The sequence below is a fragment of the Podarcis muralis genome, chromosome 2 (assembly GCF_964188315.1).
Source record: "Podarcis muralis chromosome 2, rPodMur119.hap1.1, whole genome shotgun sequence".
Lineage (NCBI taxonomy): Eukaryota > Metazoa > Chordata > Lepidosauria > Squamata > Lacertidae > Podarcis > Podarcis muralis.
This window is the reverse complement of record NC_135656.1, coordinates 117,940,510-117,961,647: the sequence shown is the minus strand read 5'-3', so window position 1 is coordinate 117,961,647 and position 21,138 is coordinate 117,940,510. Positions and strand designations below refer to the sequence as shown.

The 21,138-nt window shown below is 47.8% G+C and overlaps 1 long non-coding RNA gene across 2 annotated transcripts; it reads right to left on the bottom strand.

The window, feature by feature from the left end:
* Positions 1-14,421: 14,421 nt before the first annotated feature.
* On the bottom strand, positions 14,422-20,899 carry LOC144326606 (uncharacterized). Of its 2 annotated transcripts, XR_013391621.1 has the most exons (4): positions 20,147-20,164; positions 19,896-19,962; positions 17,867-17,997; positions 14,422-16,299 (listed from the first exon to the last, which is right to left on the bottom strand). It is a non-coding gene; the product is annotated as an uncharacterized LOC144326606 (long non-coding RNA). The 2 variants fall into 2 exon arrangements; XR_013391620.1 differs by having other exon boundaries at positions 19,896-20,899.
* Positions 20,900-21,138: the final 239 nt, after the last annotated feature.

The following is a 21,138-nucleotide window of genomic DNA, read 5'->3' as shown; positions in this document are numbered from 1 at the left end:
AGGGTTAAGGCAAGAGTCTTTCCCGCGCTAAACAGCCTCTCCCCAGCGAGGGGTTGCTCGCAGACCAACCCTGCGACAGGAGTAACCACTCTATTATGTCGAAAAGCAAGGTCGAAGTTCCACTGGGATTTATTTAAGTGTTTGCTCCGGAGGAAGCGGTTTGCGGATCGTGGCCCTAATACAATTCCCAGCTAGTTTCCCCATCCCAATTTAATTATCCTTATGGGATTTTTAAGATTACCAGGAGCTTTCCTCGCCTTGCAACTGCCTCTCTGCAAAAAGTGAACACGTGCCTTGGGAGGAACGAGACTTCTTTAGAAACCAGCGCGCTTTTTCGCGTGGTTGCCGCTGGTGCCAACCGGGGAGGCGCGGAGAGAGGAACCTATAACTTGATATCTCTTTCTCCGCAACAACTGCTTTTCGGAGAAAGCTCTGCAGAAGAGGCGGCACTGCAGCAGCCTCGAGCCAGTCAGTCACGTAAAAGCATCAGCCGGCCCCCCAGGGCCGGCCACCTTTTCTCTGAATGTGCGGTGCTGCCACCCCGCCCTGCCCCAGTCTTTCCCTCAATGAATACACACAAGCTTTCTCCTTTTTTTAAAAAAAGCGAGAATAAAAAAAAGCGCTGGCGGCCGGCGGCGGCTACACGGGCCGCATGAGGAGGTCTGCCGGGCCGGATTTGGCCCGCGGGCCTTGAGTCTGACACCCGTGCGCTAAAGGGCTGCAGTTGTGGTTAGGCAGCTAGCAGAAACCGCAAATGCGTCAGCTCTGTAGGCCAGAAGCTGCTTCCTGTTTCCAGCTCTGCAGACTGGGAGCTGTTTCCTGTTTTGTGTTACCTGTTTTAAAAAATGCTTTGGAATGCAAGACATATATGCAGGGGATGAGAAGGGCCCCAACGCCAACTTCTAAGCAGCACCCAGTTACCTAAGAAATCTGCACCTGAGCTCTGTATTTTGTATCTAAGAAAGGTTACTCTCAAATATTATCTGCAGTAAATTCCTGTGCTAATCCTGTGCTAATCTTACTTCTGCAAATTTCGGCCAGATGGTTAGCACACCGCCAGTGACTGTTTGCTAAATTTGGCTGGCAGGTCAAAAGTTCATTTCCTACCCTGTTAGCTTGCAAGAATATTATAGCTGCTGTCTGCAAATTTAACCAGGCCTGATAAAGAGGCCCCTTTTCCTGTCTTATGCTTACTAATGCAAAGATGAGAAAAGACACGTATAAGCAAGAGGGGGGGGGAAGTGCTTAGCTAGCAATAAGATGTGTTTAGCAAGCAATGTGCCATATAAGGAATAAGTTGAAAACTTGCCAACTGATTGGGTAGGTTTTAGGAGGGTAGGGGAGGGGGAAAGGATGTTCAGAAAAGTATAAGAGAGTCTGCTGAAGTGTCTTGGGACACAGCCAGATTTCAGAAGCGATTCTGCTGGCTGTCCCTGTGCACAGATTTCAATAAACTCTTTTTCTCCAAAGAAGATTTTGCTTTCCTGGTACTTTTGTTCCCTCCAAGGTCCGGGGATGGCGTGGCTGATGGATCCCTAGGTAAATAAGGCTTCATTTCTTTGGGGGCTCGTGCCGGGATAAGCCCTCTCCCCAATACGGACCGGAGGGCCAGGCTCAACCAAGGTGAACAGCTCAGCAGCGTTTGCAGGCTCCCGTGCGCACCCCGCCTGTTTCGTGGGGGGAGCCAGCCACACTGTCCTGCAGTGGAGACATCTTGTTGAGGGAGAAAAACAAAGAGGACGGCGCCGAGGGGAAGGGAATCCGCAGCGGAAAAGGTAAGCCCGACGGAAAGGGCAGCCCGACGGAAAGGGCGAGGCCTAATCAGCCTCACCTGGTCATGCAGTAGAGTGCAGCCAGGAAGGGAAAAAAGGGCGTGGCAGTGTTGTGCCACCAGTAAGGTTTGGTAAAAAGGGGATTGGCTGCGCAGTAGGGTGCCAGCCACCAGGAATAAAGGGGACTGGTTGTGCAGGAGAGTGCCACCAGCAAAAATTTGGAACAGAAGAAGGAGGGGAAATTATTTTGGTGTGTTTTGTGTATTGCATGCTGAAGTTATTTTGGTGTGTTTAGTGTGTTACATGTTGAAATTATATTGATGTGATTTGTATGTTGCTATGTTGCATGTCAGATACTCCAGTGACTGAATTGTTGTCAAGTGTGGGCCGGGGTATTAGTGCCCCTTGGCCGAGCGATTGCAGGGTTGTGCGTTTTCTGCCAGGGCGACCTCGTGCAGGCCACAATCTGTAGTGTGTGGAGTGTGAAAGAATTTACAACCCGGTTAGGAGCGGAGTATCTGAAAAAAAAAAAAAAATGGGGTCTGGGGCAAGCCAATGTAGTCCCCTGGAATGCTTTTTAGACAACTGGAAAGCAGCCACAAAACATGATGATTGGGGATTTAAATTGAGACGACAGAGAATGAGGACATTGTGTGAAGTTGATTGGCCCTTACAAGAAGTTAATTGGCCTTCAGAAGGGAGCTTTGATTTGCAACTAATCAGCCCGTTATACCAGAACATCTTGAATGTCCACCCAGACCAGATCCCTTATATTTCTACTTGGAAAACCAATGTAGAAAAGAACCCACCGTGGTTGAAAGCCTGCCAAGGCGATGCCCCACAAAGTACAGTTTGTGCAGTTCGACCGGCAGGGAAGTCAGAAAGGCCCCCAGTGATACAAGATCCAGAAGATAGGGAAGGGGGAATCATTAAACCACCTCCACCCTATGCTCCACCAACTACCCCTCAGGCAAATCCACCAGACCCAGGTCCCCAGGCACTGGGAGGAGCTGGCCCCCAGCCCGAACCCAAGACTGATGAATCAGAAGAGGATGATGAGGATGAAGAATTTGTAGAAAGATTAGTTAAGTTGACAAAGGATAATAAGACATGGACAGAGGAACAGGCAGAGCGTTTGAGGAAGTATGTGGAACCTTATGTAAAAGAAGTGGATGTCAGCCCCCATTTGTTAAAGGCGGCGGAATGTACAGGGCAACAGAAAAGGAAGTGGCAGAGAGAATGGGGAAAGGCAGCGAAAAGAGTGGCCCTCCATAGGGCACATGAAGCACAGGAAAAGGGCGCGGCCAGAGTGATGCCTCTCCGCAGAGTATACGACCCACCGGCCCCCGCGGGACCTAACGGGGTGGTACCCAATAGAACTTATACAGTTCAACATGTCCCCTTCTCTAGTGCAGATGTTTGTAACTGGAGGAACCAAAACCCTTCATTTGAGGAAAACCCAGCAAAAATAATTAGGCTGTTTGAGGGAATTTTCAAAACCTACAATCCCACCTATGATGATGTACAGTATTTGATGGATGCCTTGCTAACTACAGAGGAGGTTAGGCGAATTCATACTGAAGCCCGAGCACACATGAGAACGCAGGGGGCAGGAGAGCAAGTTGTTGCAACAGGATATCCTGAAAATACACCAAATTGGGATTATCAGACCACAGATGGGCAAAATACCCTCATCACTTATCGCCAGAATGTCTTAAATGGCATGAGAAGGGCAGCCAGGAAGCCTACTAATTTTGCCAAGATCAGGGAAATAATGCAAGGGAGTGAGGAGCCCCCAGGAGCCTATCTGGAAAGGTTGAAGGAAGCTTACCGCCAGTATACTCCTGTGGACCCAGATGAGGTGGCCAATGCCCCTATCATAAAAACTGCCTTTGTAGCTCAGGCAGCGCCCGATGTCCGCCGAAAAATCCAGAAACACGAAGCGTTCATGGGCCACACCCTTGAGTGGATGTTAGAACTGGCTCAAACCACTTATAATCAGAGGGAGGAAGAGGCACAAAAGAAAAAGGAGAAGTATCAAGCAAAGAAGTTGATGGCGCTACAGGCTACCGCACCCACCCCTCAGGAAAGAGGAAGTGCCCGGGGAGGAGGGCAAGACCGTCTGGGGAAGAACCAGTGCGCCATCTGCCGGCAGGAAGGGCACTGGAAAAGAGAATGCCCACAGGCTCACTCAGGTGGAAGAGGACGAGGAGAACGAATCCCAGGCACAATCCCCGTGGGACCTGGACAGGAACTGAGACCTTGGACATCGGCAAATGCAGGCAGGGGTAGAGGACGTGGACAGGGACCTCCCTGGCACCCTCCAACCCAAAGACAGCCCGGCGCGATGAGCCTGAGAGAGGAGGAGGAAGAATACTAGGACAGACCGGGCCCAGCTGATTTAGGTTCCCGTGAGCCCATGGTCAAAATACAAACAGGGAACCGAACCATCCCCTTCATGGTTGACACAGGAGCCGCCCACTCTGTTTTGCCAGTACCAGTGTCCAAGCCCACCAAGCAAACAATTAACATAATAGGAGCTACAGGCAAATCACAAAAAGCCCCCTTCTTGCAATCTGTTGCCTGTCGCTTGGGCGGCCAAGTGGTCCAACACAAGTTTTTGTATATACCAGAGTGTCCCATCCCATTATTGGGCCGAGACCTGCTATCAAAATTGCAAGCCCAGATTTCCTTCCAACCGACAGGAGAAGTGACAATGACTACAGGGCAAGCAGGAGAGTTCTCCTTAGAGGTACCCTTGAGGGAACACTGGCGCTTAATGATGGTAAAAGAAGAGGAGGGGATTATCCCAGAGGACCTCCTGCAAGAAGTTAACCCTGGAGTATGGGCAGAAAGCAACCCACCCGGAATGGCAAAGAACATCCCACCTATAATAGTCAAGCCCAAGCCATTCGCCAACCCTGTGGCTGTGAACCAATATCCTATCCCCCGAAGAGCTGCGGAAGGAGTATGGGTACATTTGGAACGGTTACTTCGCCATGGCATCCTGAGGCAGTGTCAATCTCAGTGGAACACCCCACTCTTGCCGGTGAAGAAGGAAGATGGCTCGTATCGCCCGGTCCAAGACCTTAGATTAGTTAACCAGGCCGTGGAGACCCTCCACCCCAATGTGCCCAATCCTTACACGCTGTTGAGTCTAATCCCTCCCACCGCATGTTATTTCACCGTATTGGACTTGAAGGATGCATTGTTCTGTTGCCGTCTGGCAGAAGAAAGTCAGCCCCTGTTTGCATTTCAATGGACAGATCCAGGAACGGGCACTAGGGTGCAATACACGTGGACGAGGCTTCCACAAGGCTTCAAGAATTCTCCAACCCTTTTTGGGGTTGCATTGGCCTCGGATCTGTCTGGCTTTCCCACCAGCCCACACAGGGTTTTGTTGCAGTACGTAGATGACCTCCTTTTGGCCTGTTCAGACGAGGACACGTGTATGAAAGCCACCAAGGACTTGTTAAATCACCTGGCTGAAGCAGGATACCGAGTATCCAAGAAAAAGGCCCAAATATGCCAACCCACTGTAAAATACCTTGGATTTGATATATCCCATCAGCGACGGACCCTAAGGGAAGAAAGGAAGCAAGCCATCATCCAGATTCCAGAGCCAAAGAATCGCAGGGAACTTCGCGGCTTTTTGGGCTCAGCAGGATTCTGTAGAATATGGATACCAGACTACAGCACAATCGCCAAGCCTCTGCATGAATCAACCAGAGGAACTGAAAAGGACCCCTTTGTGTGGAGAGAAGAGCAACAGCATGCCTTCAAGGATCTGAAAAAGGCATTGCAGCAAGCACCAGCGCTGGGCATCCCAAATCCTGAAAAGCCTTTCTCCCTGTTTGTGGATGAAGACCAGGGAACAGCAAAGGGAGTGCTATGCCAAAAATTGGGAAGCTGGCAGCAGCCCGTGGCATACCTATCTGAGCGCCTGACGCCTACAGAACAAGGTTTACCGCCATGCATGAGAGCAGTAGTGGCAGTAGCCACCCTACTGAACAAAGCAGACAAATTTACTTTTGGCCAAGACACTGTTTGTGTAACCCCGCATGCAGTCCCAGCTCTGCTTGACATGAAGGGTACCTATTTCCTCTCCCAAGCAAAAATGAGAAAGTGCCAGATGCTATTGTTGCACCCGCGTTTGAAGTTCCAGGTTACCACCACCCTCAACCCAGCTACCCTGTTGCCGGTAGGAGAAGGTGAGGAGCAGACGCACGATTGCATTGAAGTGATGGATGAAGTATATTCCAGCAGACCTGATTTAAAAGATGAGGCAAACCCCCACTGGCCTTCATGGTTTGTAGATGGAAGCAGCTTTGTTGAGACTGGACAGCGGAAAGCAGGCTATGCAGTGGTAGCCCTGGAAGACCAGGTGATCGAGGCAAAATCACTCCCGCCTGGAACATCGTCCCAGCTGGCAGAGCTAACTGCGCTTACCAGAGCCCTGAGCCTGGCAAAGGGACAGAAGATAAACATTTATACAGATTCTAAGTATGCATTCCTGACTTTACATGCCCATGGAGCCTTATGGAAAGAAAGAGGTTTGCTTACCTCCAGAGGAAGCCAGGTGGCCCACCCACAAGCCTTATTGAACCTTCTGGATGCTGTATGGGAGCCCGAGGCAGTGGCAGTTATCCATTGCTATGGCCACAAGACTGGACCAGGGGAAGTGGCCAGAGGAAATCGATTGGCAGACAGAGTGGCCAAGGAAGCAGCTCGGGAACTAGCCCCCACCTCGGTTATCGGAGCACTAGTCCCAGAAGAGATTTTAAGCACCGCTGACAAGCCAGCTTATACAAAGCAGGAAAAGGACACTGCAGACGCCCAGGAACTGACATTGACCAAAGAAGGATGGTACCTTACCCCTGATGACAGGATATGGATTCCAGAGTCTCTTTCGCGGCAAATAATTCAGAGGTACCATGATTCAACCCACATAGGACCCGATGCTACAACCAAGCAGCTGGAGAAATGCTTCTATATAGCCCACCTCTACCAACTGGCAGCCCAGATTTCCAGGAAATGCCTGCTGTGTCAAAAGAATAATCCCAGAGCCGGACCACTGGCTCCCCCAGGGATTCAGCACAGTGGAACGGCACCTATGGAAGATCTTGTCGTGGACTTTACTGAATTACCCCGTTGTGGACTGCACCGCTACCTGCTGGTAGCAGTGTGCACCTACACCGGATGGGTCGAAGCATGGCCCACAAAGACTGAAAAGGCATTTGAAGTAACCAGGTGCCTGCTTAGGGAAATCATCCCTCGCTATGGATTGCCAAGGTCCATAGGATCTGATAATGGACCAGCATTTGTTCATGCAGTCCTACAGGGGCTGGCAAAAGCGCTCCAGATCAACTGGAAGCTGCATACTGCTTATAGACCCCAGAGTTCTGGAAAAGTAGAAAGAATGAACAGAACTCTAAAGAATCAGCTGTCCAAGCTGACACAGGAGACCGGGTCTAATTGGGTGACCATGTTGCCCTTGGCGTTACTCAGGGTCCGCAGTCTCCCGTCAAAACGGACCCATTTGTCACCCTTTGAAGTTATGTTTGGGAGACCAGTTCCATATGTTAGAATGTTAACTCCATATGCTAGCCAAGATGTGCAATTGAATAACTATGTACAGTCACTCTCCCAAGTTTTCTCTTATCTCAACAGGTGGACCCAGGCTCGCACCCCATGTGTGTTAACTGAACCGTTCCATCAGTTCGAGCCAGGTGACGAAGTGTGGGTGAAAGACTGGCAGCGAACCCCCCTACAGCCCTGCTGGAGGGGACCATACACTGTGCTACTCTCTACACCTACTGCTGTGAAGGTTGCTGGCATCACCCCGTGGGTCCACCATACTCGAGTGAAGAAAGCCATTTCCGACTGGACAGTAACACCAGATCCAGAGAACTCCCTTCGGCTGACCATCTCCAGGCGCCCGGTAGACGACCGCCCTGCTGGTATTACTCCGGAGGCTAATACCTCTACGCACGGCTGAAGAATTGGATGGGAGGGGCGCCCGCGGGCAGCGTCCCCAACGTGAAAACCCGTGCCGGGACTGATCCAGGAAGTCCACCAGGACATCTAATACTTTCATAAGGACTTTTTTCTTTTCTCTTTTCTTCTCTGTTATCTGCTCTATGCCCCACAGCCCTGACCCCACTGAGCCATACCGCCCTTATTGGCCTGCTGGCCTCTGCTACGACTGGTTCGTCTTGCCGGTGGTAAGAGATGGCGTGCTTTTTGGCTATTGGAAACTGGGGTTTGATGAGATTGCCGTATTGAAACACCCCACTGCCCCGTTGTGGCTCCTCTCCCACACCACTGCCCAGCACGCGTGGATAGTGCTCATACGGGAAGTTGCAGAGACGATCGAAATCTATCGAGTTCTGGACCGCTCTTGCTGTTGTGGGAGGGTAATCAACTGTTATCTGGGAGGTAGAGCACTGTACCAACCTCATTTGATAGACCAGGTCCTACTCTTAATCCAGGCGATAGATGGGACGGAACCTATCTTAATGCAAGTATTGCAGGGGTGGGAGCCTTAACCGAGTGTGCATTGAAATTGCTAAACAAGTGCCAGTAAGAATTGCCACCCCAGGATTTCAGCTTCCATATGCTCTGGTCAGTAGGGAGGCAGCACGAGAGTTCAATCCACCCAACAGGGTTAGTAGAAAAATTGACCCACATAGTGGGAGCATCAGCTCACCGGTGGGCTCTCATCCTTGAGGCTCAACAGGTAGTCGGGCACAAATATCAGTGGGCTCTTCAACAATGAGCACACCCCCTGAATATTGGTGGGAGGAACCATGGAGATATTGGGTTTGGTGGGTAGGAGTGATATGTACCGCTTTTGTCATATGGATACTCTCGTATTTTTGTTGGCATGAACGGTATCGTATTTGTGGGAGGAAACGTAATCCTTCTATCCCCTTGATGATCCTCCTAGTGTTCCTCGTTCTCCTAGTTGCAGGAGACAAGGAAGGTGCTGCACCTGGTGAACATGGTCAGATGGAGACTAGATTATTGAGTAAAATATCACGAGGAGAAAATTATCATAAGATGTGGAAAGACAATATTTACATAAAGGATATGTTTAAGTTCACCACAATGTTAAATCTTTCCAATTGTTGGCTGTGTATGCACATACCACCTTATGCTAAAAGGCCAGGTTTGATGCTACATGGAATTCCCATCGATGATATCTTCAATATAAAAAATAGACAAAACCCTGAAGAAGCTCAGTGGCCGCCCGTAAAATTGGCCCTGTCTGAGCCAGCTTTTATTTGTTTAAAATTTTCTGAAGGGTCACCCCCACGAGGGACTTACCCCGATTGTTTACATGTATTGAATTTTGTATTTGATAAGGCCTGCTCTGCCTTCGTTAATTATGGAAATACCTCCCGGTGTTATCAATCCGATACTAGCGCCAAGCTAATGACTGATATGCACCACCTCCACAAAAGCTCTAGTTCCAATTCCTCTGTTCAGACCCTATTAAATTTTACCCAGGAGCTATGGCACGTAAGCCTTCTGTTTTCACAAGCTTTCAAGTGGTCAGAGCAGCACCGAAACATCAGTCACCTCCTTCCGGAAGAACTCTGGCTAATTTGTGGCGATGCAGCATTCAAGTCCATTCCCCGAGATCTCACTGGAGTTTGTACCCTAGGAATGGTGGTTCCCCTTTTATATAAGATAGGAGAGTTACCAACATCTCTCAGACTGCGTAACCGCAGGGCAGTGAATACACCTATTAACCACTATGTTGGGACCCAGGTATCGCGAGCCCTACTACCCTCCTTAGGGGCTGCCATGAATTATAGAGATCTTCATTTGCTCGCCAATTGGACAGAAGGGCTATTTAATGATACCATTAAGGCATTAAAAGACCTAAATCAAGAAGTGTCTGCTATGAGGGAGGTCGTTCTGCAAAATCGTTATGCTTTAGATGTAATGTTGGCCTCGAAGGGAGGAGTTTGTGCGTTAGTTCATTCTCATTGCTGCATGTTTATCCCAGATAATAATGTCAGCATTTCGGCCACAATTGACCACATGGAAACAATGATAGCTGAAAACCCGCTAAAAACTACAGAAGGTGATCCGTGGAATTGGTTATATTCTTGGTTGCCCGATGGTGGATGGATGGGGAGAATATTTACCATGCTGGTGGGCCCAATAATGCTTCTATTGCTTCTTTGCTTTTGTATTCCCTGCTTGATGCAATGCTTGCAAAATATGATGGAGAAGATGATGTCCCGCATGATGGGACCTCGCGTGATTGCTGTAATGAGAGAATATAGACCCCTACCCCAGAACGAATCTAAGTAGTAGATTGTTCAAAAAAAGAGGAGGGAGTGAAGGGAGAAGGAAGGGTTAACAAGAATATTATAAGGCAAAGACGCTAAAGGGCTGCAGTTGTGGTTAGGCAGCTAGCAGAAACCGCAAATGCGTCAGCTCTGTAGGCCAGAAGCTGCTTCCTGTTTCCAGCTCTGCAGACTGGGAGCTGTTTCCTGTTTTGTGTTACCTGTTTTAAAAAATGCTTTGGAATGCAAGACATATATGCAGGGGATGAGAAGGGCCCCAACGCCAACTTCTAAGCAGCACCCAGTTACCTAAGAAATCTGCACCTGAGCTCTGTATTTTGTATCTAAGAAAGGTTACTCTCAAATATTATCTGCAGTAAATTCCTGTGCTAATCCTGTGCTAATCTTACTTCTGCAAATTTCGGCCAGATGGTTAGCACACCGCCAGTGACTGTTTGCTAAATTTGGCTGGCAGGTCAAAAGTTCATTTCCTACCCTGTTAGCTTGCAAGAATATTATAGCTGCTGTCTGCAAATTTAACCAGGCCTGATAAAGAGGCCCCTTTTCCTGTCTTATGCTTACTAATGCAAAGATGAGAAAAGACACGTATAAGCAAGAGGGGGGGGGAAGTGCTTAGCTAGCAATAAGATGTGTTTAGCAAGCAATGTGCCATATAAGGAATAAGTTGAAAACTTGCCAACTGATTGGGTAGGTTTTAGGAGGGTAGGGGAGGGGGAAAGGATGTTCAGAAAAGTATAAGAGAGTCTGCTGAAGTGTCTTGGGACACAGCCAGATTTCAGAAGCGATTCTGCTGGCTGTCCCTGTGCACAGATTTCAATAAACTCTTTTTCTCCAAAGAAGATTTTGCTTTCCTGGTACTTTTGTTCCCTCCAAGGTCCGGGGATGGCGTGGCTGATGGATCCCTAGGTAAATAAGGCTTCAAGATGTGAGAAAATGCGTTTGAAAGGTCCAGTCAGGTATATTCATTGTTAGGTAAACAGAGCAGGCAAGCATCTCATTGTTAGGCAAACGCAGATACTGTAATGGCTATATGGCTAAAGGATCTAAATCACTATCAGATTGCTCTCAGTAAATGTGTATTTGTGCATTAGGCTCTCATCCCGAGTTGTTTTTAGGGAGATTTGATGCAGGCATTGCTACTTAATGGGGACGCAGGTGGCGCTGTGGGTTAAAGCCTCAGCACCTAGGACTTGCCGATCGAAAGGTCGGCGGTTCGAATCCCTGCGGCGGGGTGCGCTCCTGTCGTTCGGTCCCAGCGCCTGCCAACCTAGCAGTTCGAAAGCACCTTCGGGTGCAAGTAGATAAATAGGGACCGCTTACTAGCGGGAAGGTAAACGGCGTTCCGTGTGCTGCGCTGGCTTGCCAGAGCAGCGATGTCACGCTGGCCACGTGACCCGGAAGTGTCTGCGGACAGCACTGGCTCCCGGCCTATAGAGTGAGATGAACGCACAACCCTAGAGTCTGGCAAGACTGGCCCGTACGGGCAGGGGTACCTTTACCTTTACCTTGCTACTTAATGAGCTTTCACCCTCATTATAAAGCCCTGAATGGGACACTCCCTGAGCTGGGTGGGTGAATGTTCCTTGGGGACTTAACTTCTTCACCAAGCACTTAGTTAAACTATGGAACTCCCTGCCACAGGAGGGAGCCCAATCACCAACTTGGATGGCTTTAAAACAGAAGGGAAAGGCTGTCAATGGCTCCTAGCTTCAGTGGCCATGTTCCACCTCCGCTGTCAGGGTTGCTGTGAGGATAAAATGGGGAAGCTCGAGAATTATGCATGTCACCTGAGGGCCCTTGGGAGGAAAGGTGGCAAAACAATGCAATAACAAATGAAGTGTAAGGAATTGGGAAGTGTGACTTAGGCTGGATTATCTCCTTCAGCCTAATCCCAAACAGAGACCCTGCTCCACAGAGAATAAGCTCCCTTGCCCAGTTTGCTATTCTCCTGAACGGTTCCAGTGTTGCCTTTCTCCCCGCAAAAAAATAATATTCATTTTAGCACTGCTGGCGTGTCGCCCTGCGTTCAGCTGGCAGCACTAACCCCTGAGGGGGCTCATCTGAACTGAAATGCAATTCACTTAATCCTACTGCCTAGCAACCCTTCAGAGGGTTTTCTCAGGGACAGGAAATCAGATATGTCTAAGGAGAGGCCTTTTATTCCCCCCTCGCCGACACCCTCTTTTTGGATTCTTTCCCTCACAGAAAGATCGTGTCGGAATCCCTGGAAGAACTACTGAAATCCATAAACAGGAATCTAGTGTGCCAGGGAGATAGCGTCCTGTGTCCCAAATGGCTTTTTAAAAATGGATGTTTCCCCCGTTATAAGGCCTAAATTTCCTGGACATAGCCGGCATTTAGCCCCCGTAAGCAGCATCTGGGCAGAAATCGCTGGAAAGTCCGGGAAAATCCGGACGTATGGCAGCCCACGTGGGCAGTGTAGATTTGGGCAAATTTCATTAAAAAATAGCTCAAAAACACTCCCCCCCCCCTTTTAAAGCTCAACAACTCTGCCCCCCCCCCAAAAACCCCTTTTTGAAATATGGCAACCGTAATTTAATTGACACTGAAATGAGAATGCCCGTGTTTTGGCAGCCCTGGCTGAGGAACAGGTGAGAAGGCCCTGCCTGGATGATGCTGGAGGGCCCAGGGTTTCATTGGTAGGAAAAGTAGTAATAATAATAGTAGTAGTAATAATAACAACTCTGGGTGGCTCCAACAGATTAAAATTAGAATAAAACATCAAACATTAAAAACTTCCCTAAACAGGGCTGACTTCTTCCCATACAGAGGTTATATTTTCGGAGAATCCTCCAGAAAAATAATCTCTCAGAGGACCTGTTGATGGTATTTTACCATTGTACTGCTGAGAATGTATTAACTTATGGTCTGTGTGTGTGGTTTGGGAGCTGCACCGTCTGGGGGAAAACAATGCTGTCCAGGGTTGTAAAGACTGCGGAGGGAATAATTGGGCTCACTCTTCCCACCTTGGATCAAATCTATGCTGCCAGGTGCTATAAGAAATCTGCAGAGATAGCGCAGGATAGTGCGCACCCCAGAAATAATCTCTTTCAGCTTCTGCCTTCTGGAAGAAGGTAAAGGGTAAAAGGACCCCTGCTTCTGGCGAACCAGAACAGCGCACGGAAACGGCATTTACCTTCCCGCCGGAGTGGTACCTATTTATCTACTTGCACTTTGTCATGCTTTCGAACGGCTAGGTTGGCAGGAGCAGGGACCAAGCAACGGGAGCTCACCCCGTTGCGGGGATTCGAACTGCCGACCTTCTGATTGGCAAGTCCTACGCTCTGTGGTTTAACCCACAACGCCACCCGCGTCCCCCTGGAAGAAGGTACAGGGTTCTAAAGACTAGGACTAGCAGCCTGAGAAACAGTTTTTATCCAAATGCGATTTTGGTTTTAAACGCAGTGTAAGATAGTCTCTGTGGGAGTATATTGTATTTAATTATGGGGTATCAGAGTTTTTAGGGGGTTAACCAGGGTTGTTGGTTTTTGAATGTCTGAAGTAGATTTTTTCAATTTCGTTGTAATGTATGGGACAATGACAATAAAGATTGTTGTATGTGAGGTTGTGAGGCATTCCCTTCTTTGTGAAAGAGGCATTCCCTCCTCTCTCTCTCTCTCTCTCTCTCTCATGTGTGAGAGAAAAAGAGAGGGGATGCCCTTCTCTGGATGTGCATACGAGGGAGAGGGGGACTGGCTCTTTTAAGATGTGCATGTGTGAGAGAACATGCCTGTTCTAGGGTGTTAATGTGTGTGTGAGAGAGAAAGAGGAACATCTCTTTGAAGGCAGTATTGTCGCAGGCACGCCCCCCATCTCTGAGCAGTGCAAGATTCCAGGGGTTCCTTAGGCCAAGACATACCGAAAGAAAAGAGGACTATTTCTGTATGCCACTACAGCAGCGAGAATGTTGATTGCACAAAATTGGAAGAGTGGAGAAATACCAACTAAAGAACAATGGCAAGAGAAGTCGATGAACTATGCAGAACTGGCAAAAATGACAGATAGACTAAGAGAAAAATACAACAGTGACTTTGAAAAAGAGTGGGAACCATTTATATTATATTTGCAGAAACAAACAAAAGTCTAAAGACTTGATGGCAGGTTTTAAATAAACATTCACATTGTTAGCATTAGAAAATGTGTAGAAGATAGAGAAATAATATTGCATAGCAAATGTTATGAATATGAATGTGTAATGAATGAAAAAGAAAAATGAATAAAAACTTTTTTTTTTACAAGATTCCAGGTGTTCCTGGTGCCTATCTTGGCTTCGCTTTCCTTTGGAATGAGGGACAGACTGTGGCGTCTTTTAGGATATATGGTTTATTTGCACATACATGAAACCTGAGCTTACAGTGGAGGGGCTCACAGCATTAACACCCCAAGAGGGTCTGGGTTCAACTTATCACACATCAGAGAGTCCACACCGGAGAAAGGCCGTACAAGAGTTTGGTGTGTGTGAAAACCTTCCAGGGACAGACCTTCCTCATGGCGCACAAGAGAATCCACACAGGGGAGAGGCCTATGAGGTGCCTGGATTGTGGGGAAAGCTTCCTCAACAGCTGAGACCTCATTGCTCATTAAAGAATGCATGCAGAGAGAAACCGATAAATTTGAGTAGGTGGAAAACATGTGCGGAAACGCGTTCCTGATCTTAGGGATTTTAGGCTAATTATACAGAAATAGCTGTATGAAATCGCTATCCTTTTCGTTCCTGCATTTCTTGTGGAGAATTGAGACAATGACATTGCGAGCCTGCTGCACTCCAGACAGCTCATAAAATAAATGTGGTGTAGTGGTTGGAGTATTGAATAAGGACCTGGGAGACCAGGGTTCGAATCCCTACTCAGCCCAGAAGTTCTCTGGAGAAGCTTGGGCCAGTCATTGCATCTCAGCCTAGTCTACCTTGCAGGGTTCTTGTGAGAATTCCATGTGTACCTCCTGGGAGAAAAGGGTGAGATATAAATGCAACCAGTCAATCAATCAATCAATCAATCAATCAATCAATCAAATAACACACTGATGTAAATAGAAGGTCTTCCTCATTAGTCAGTTCCTGTTCCCACAGGGGTGGGAGACAGGGGCTGTGATTCAATGCAGGCTGCTGCTTGAATGATGGGCTTCTGACTAACCATCTTTCCATACACAACACAGATGTCTTGTTCCTTGGGGGCACCAACAGTGGGCTGCAATGTGGCTTTCCAATCTCCTCCACCATCAATAGGCTTAACTTCATCCTCCCCTGGGTGTGTTTCCTCAGGATACCCAATTCTGATATGGACGGTGGGCTTTTGTAGGACAACTTGCTCAGGCACAATGCAGATGTCTTGTCCCTTGGCAGCATCAACAACAGTCTGGGCTGGAGGTTCACTGGGGACTCTGGAGTCTAGTTTGCTGTGAACGGGACCCTCCACTGAGAGCGTTTCCTGCAAACACGCCTTTCTCTCGCAGATGTTGGGGTTCTACCAGATGTTTTCCTCACCTACAATGCACACATCCTGCTCCTTAGCAGCAACAGGAATTGCCTGCACTGGGATATCCCAGGGGGACCTGCAACTTCCTCCATGAGGAAGGGTTTCCTCCTCCTCATCAACTGGGTGGGCTTTTTGCTGACCCCCCGTTCTCTTGTGGATGAGGGGCTTTGGCCTGATGGGTTCCCCATAGACAATGCACAGGTCTGGCTCCTTGCAAGTATCAAGCATCGTCATCCTGGCTGTGGCAGCAACAACGGGCTGAGCTGGAGTTTTACTTGGGACACTGGAGTCTCCTTTGCTGTGAACTGGACCCTCCCCTGAGCTGATTTTCTGCAAACATGCCTTTCTCTCGCCGGTTTTGGGGAACTGCCAGATGTTTTCCTCACCCACAATGCACACATCCTGCTCCTTAGGAGCACCAGGAATTTTCCAGACTGGGATTTCCCAGGGGGATCTGCAACTTCCTCCATGAAAAAGGGGTTCCTCCTCCTCCTCCTCCTCGACTGGGTGGGCTTTTTGCTGACCCCCCATTCTCTTGTGGATGAGGGGCTTTGGCCGGATGGGTTCCCCATAGACAATGCACAGGTCTTGCTCCTTGCAAGTATCAAACATCATCATCCTGGCTGTGGTCCAGGTGGTCTTCTTGCAACTTTCTTCGGAGGCACAGGCATCTTCGGCTTCATCTCCTGGCTGCCAGTTTCTCTTTGCCTGTTTAGGAAAGTAGATTGATTGAAATAAGGAATCTTGAGAAAGAAGAAATACAGATAAGCAGCTCCACCTTCAGAGGGTACTTTCGAGGGCCGCATACATACCCTGCATTTCTGACACTCCCAGTGTTATTGTTTTATGAAAATAGCTCACAATATAATATTTCCTTCATGATCCTCACCTACACAAGGGAATAGGAATCTTGGCCACTTAGTTTAGTACTGTCTGGATTGAACCTGCAACCTTCTGCAATGCAGGGCTGAGGCCGTTTAGGGCTTTAAAGGTCAGCACCAACACTTTGAATCGTGCTTGGAAACGTAATGGGAGCCAATGTAGGTCTTTCAAGACCGGTTTTATGAGGTCTCGGCGGCCGCTCCCAGTCACCAGGCCAGCTGCTGCGTTTTGGATTAGTGGTACCGTATTTTTCGCTTTATAAGACACACCCGACCATAAGACGCACCTAGTTTTTAGAGGAAGAAAACAAGAAAGCAACACAAAGCCTCTTGAGCGAAGAGGCAGGAGCGCTCCAGCTGCGCTCAAGTGGCTTTGCATGGCTATCCCTGAAGCCAGTAGAGCAAGAGGGATCGGTGCGCACCAATCCCTCTTGCTCTTCTGGCTTCAGCGATAGCTGCACAGTCTGCATTCGCTCCATAAGACGAACACACATTTCCCCTTCCTTTTTAGGAGGGAAAAAGTGTGTCTTATAGAGCGAAAAATACGGCAGTTTCCGGGTCACTTTCAAAGGTAGCCCCACGCAGAGCGCATTGCAGTAGTCCAAGCAGGAGATAACTGGACTTATAATAATAATATAATAATAATTTATTATTTATAACCCGCCCATCAGGCTGAGTCTCCTCAGCCACTCTGGGCAGCTCCCAATCACATGTTAAAAACAACACAGCATTAAATATTAAAAACTTCCCTAAACAGGGCTGCCTTCAGATGTCTTTTAAAAATAGGATAACTGCTTATTTCCTTGACATCTGAAGGGTGTTCCACAGGGTGGGTGCCACTACCGAGAAGGCCCGCTGTCTGGTTCACTGTAGCCTCACTTCTCGCAATGAGGGAACTACCAGAAGGCCCTTGGAGCTGGATCTCAGTGTCCGGGCTGAACGATGGGAGTGGAGACGCTCCTTCAGGTATACAGGACTGAGGCCGTTTTGGGCTTTAAAGGTCAGCACCAACACTTTGAATTGTGCTTGGAAACATACTTATATACATGTGTGCGTGTATTTTAAATCTTTCGCCCTCCCCAGTTGGATAAGGTTGCTCATAACAGCTGCAATCCTATGTCGCCTCCCGATTTATTTGTTTCTTAAAAGGCCCAGAGCAATAATCATGCAGCGGCTTTTAAATCTGGGCTTCCCTGCCATTCCTGTCCCGATTCCAGCCTGCGAGCTTTCTGGATTAGCTATAAATCCAGGGGAGAGAATCGAAACCATTAAAATGGACTCAGGACGTGCGCAAATGGAAAGCTCAGATCCGGGCCCACGGTTTGCTGAGTGATTCTCACCCTCTCTATCTGAACCACCAACTAAAAAAATAAAAAGGAAACCGCCAATGTTACCATTTCCAGATGTGCCAACCAAGAGAAGGGAACTTTCGGACGCAGTGTCACAAATTCTGAAGAGGCTGATTGGCCAAGGTCCTGGTGTCACTCTGGAAGCACCGCCTTCACTATGGAGGGCAGGAAACTACCTGTGTGAAAAAATAACAAGAGATGTCTAAAGAGTGCAAAGCACTTGCAGCGCCAATACCGGGCTGAATTGTTAATATTAGAAAATCCACTAATGTCATGTGTTTCGTTGGTTCAACGCATTTTATTACCTGGTGGGATTAATTATGTCTTCATTTGACAGAATTAATGTTTTAGGGCTGTTTGGCGAAGGCCGATAACTAATAAAACAGGTTAAATAAAATATACAAATATTAACTGCCTTGTAGACAGCAGCAATAAACACTAAAAGCAGAGGTAAACATTGAGAACAGTGTGGAACAGCAGAAGCCTTCGCTTGTTTACTCATGAGTAAATCCTACTTCATCCTATGCTCTTTTAAAATGTGCTGGGGGGGGGGGTTATTGGGTTGTTGTTTTTATTTTGGTTATATGTTCTGTGGTTTTGTATTTTGATTTTGTACTGTGAACCGCCCTGAGACCTACAGGTATAGGGCGGTGTTATAAGAATTCTAAGGTGCCAAATAGAAAATAAACGTTCATAAATGTACAAGGCAAACACGTAAGTATATAAGCCACGTGTCTGAAATAGTACAGGAGCGTAATCCAGAAGCCATTTTGACTCTCTCAAAACATTTTGACTCTCCCAAATTGACCTCAAATATTTCTCCGCAAGGAGAAAGGAAATGGAAAAGCCTTCCCATTGTCTCTTTGCTTGCAAATCCAGTCTTAAGGGCATATTTGTGTATGAATAAGGGTGAGCCTGTGACCTGGATTTAGGAATTAAAGTATTTACCATTACAAAAGAATGGCCAGGCTGCCCAGCTAATGCAATCAGTGACCACTGAGTATCTTAGCAGGCAGGATTTCTGCCTCCTTCTGTGATGTATGTATGATGTTTTTGGGGGGAGATGTCTTGGGCTACAGGGTGGGCAATTTCAAACTTCTGTAATAAGGGCTTGTGCACCTCTGTCCTGGGTTCCTCCTCCCTCCTGCGTGTGGGGAGTGGGGACCCTGTTGCAACAGTTTAATAAAGGACTCTATATGGGCTCTTGGATACTTCCAAAGGGAAAGGGAGCAGGTTCTCTTATAACAGAGTTATATAAATAATAATAACAAAAAAAATTCTTTCCAGTAGCACCTTAAAGACCAACTAAGTAAGTTATTGGTATGAGCTTTCGTGTGCATGCACACTTCTTCAGATACACTGATAAATAATAAATAATAATAATAATAGGCTCCAGCCCACCCCTTCAGACAGGCAGTGGTGAATTCACAGACTTTCCTTCTTCATCTCAAGCCCCTTCCCTGTCCCACTTGGGTGTTTGCTCAGCTAAAGGGGGCCAGGTGTTTATGTGGGAAGTGCAAAGGCTGATAGGAATTGGGAGTTCACAGAAAAACTGTGCCAGGGAGGAAGATTGATCCGAAAAGAGAAATTAAACAACAGAGAGGAAGATCCCCTTTTTCCCTCTCGCACTTGGATTTAATAGCTTTCTTGTTTCATTTTTCAAAAAACTGTGGCTCGGTTTCACATATTGTCAACGTAATGCCATCAACTTTTGTGGTTTCCTTAAAAAAATATTTCTGACCGTGATAATATGTTAGCTTGACCATGGGCATTCTGTTTTCCACAGTGGCTAAATCGGATAGCTCTAGAAAGGCGAATTACTGGACATAGAGAACCCAGAATCTGTGGGGATGTTGAGGAAGGGAGGAGAAGATGTATTGATTAAATATTATCCCTCCTCACTCACGCCAGTGAGAAAGCCATCAAAACACATTCCCTTGCAAGTTGGTGATTCGTTACAATCCTTTAAATTAAGCAATCCAGCCTTGCTTGTTCCTGGTAAGTTTCCCCTTAGTATTTCCCTCTTAAAATAACAACAACACAGGAGTCTTCTTTAGGAGTAAAGTTTACTTACCTTGTGGCTTCTATCCTCTGTAAGGATAAACCATGTGCTGCTAGAAGAGGAGGTCCAAGAGAGAAGTCTGAAAGGAGAAAGGAGAGATGGCCATGTGCTCAGCCCTTTTAAAGGGTCTGCTAGGGCCACACCTACCTACCTGGTCACACACAAGAGGAGGGGGCTCCAGAACAGGTATGGCAGGAAGTCCTCCTTTTTCTGGAGCCACATTCCCCTGTGGGTCCACTCTAGGCAACAGGAAATTGTTGTACCTGACTGCTTCAGTGATGATACATCGCAGGCAGAAATCCATCTGGAGCAAAACTTCACCTGTGGAGTTTCCTACTGTCACGCACCTATTAAAGAGGCGGCAGCCCTGTCATTAGCAATCTCAGATAATAAAGAAATAGTATTACCATTCCCTAAATAAAAATGGCTGAGCTCTGCTTCAACTTTACCAGCTTGTAGCAGGCAGAAACCCACCAGGTGCAGCAAGGAAGTGAAGTGATAGGGAGAAACTGCCACTGTTGGATCTTTCCGCCTGGGAGGTAGAGAGAACGAGGCCGCGGAAACCAGATCCCAGATCTGGACTTCTTTGCGTTTAGATGAGCTACAGAAAAAGGGCTTCCTCTGTATTCCTAGAGAAACCAGTCAGTGGGATGTAAGACACAGCAAATATCTCCCCTCTTTTAAAGATGGATATGCACCCTTAATTTAACTGAATGGCAGGCAGAAATCCAACCGATGCAGCTCATGTCCCTTCCCTTCCACAGAGGTGCCAAGATGGGAAGAAACAGCTACTACCTATTAAAAGCACAAGAAGGGCAGAGAAGGGGGAGTGTGACACCCCCTAAAAAAAACCAAAAACCCCGTTTCAAAACTGCCTGCAGTTAAATGAGGGTTTACTCCAGATTCCTGGAGAGGCCACTGGGTGGGATGTAAGTTAGCGCCCTTTTAAAAGCGGGCAGGTATCTTGCTGCGCCTTTGATTGAACTAAACTGGCAGGCAGAAATCCACCCGGTGCAGCTCAACCTTCCTTTCCCAGCATGGAGGTATAATGATGGGCAGAAAGGGACCTGAGATATAAGGAAGGCAGAGAGAGAAAGAGAAATAAAGTTTCCACTACCCCCCCCCCCCTGCAATAGATGGATGGATGGAGAGATCTGCTCCAAATCGGCCAGCGTTTAAACGAGGGCTCACTCCGGATTCCTAGACAGGCCAGTGTGGGTGGCATGTGAGGCCAAGCCTCCTGATGTCAGGGGCT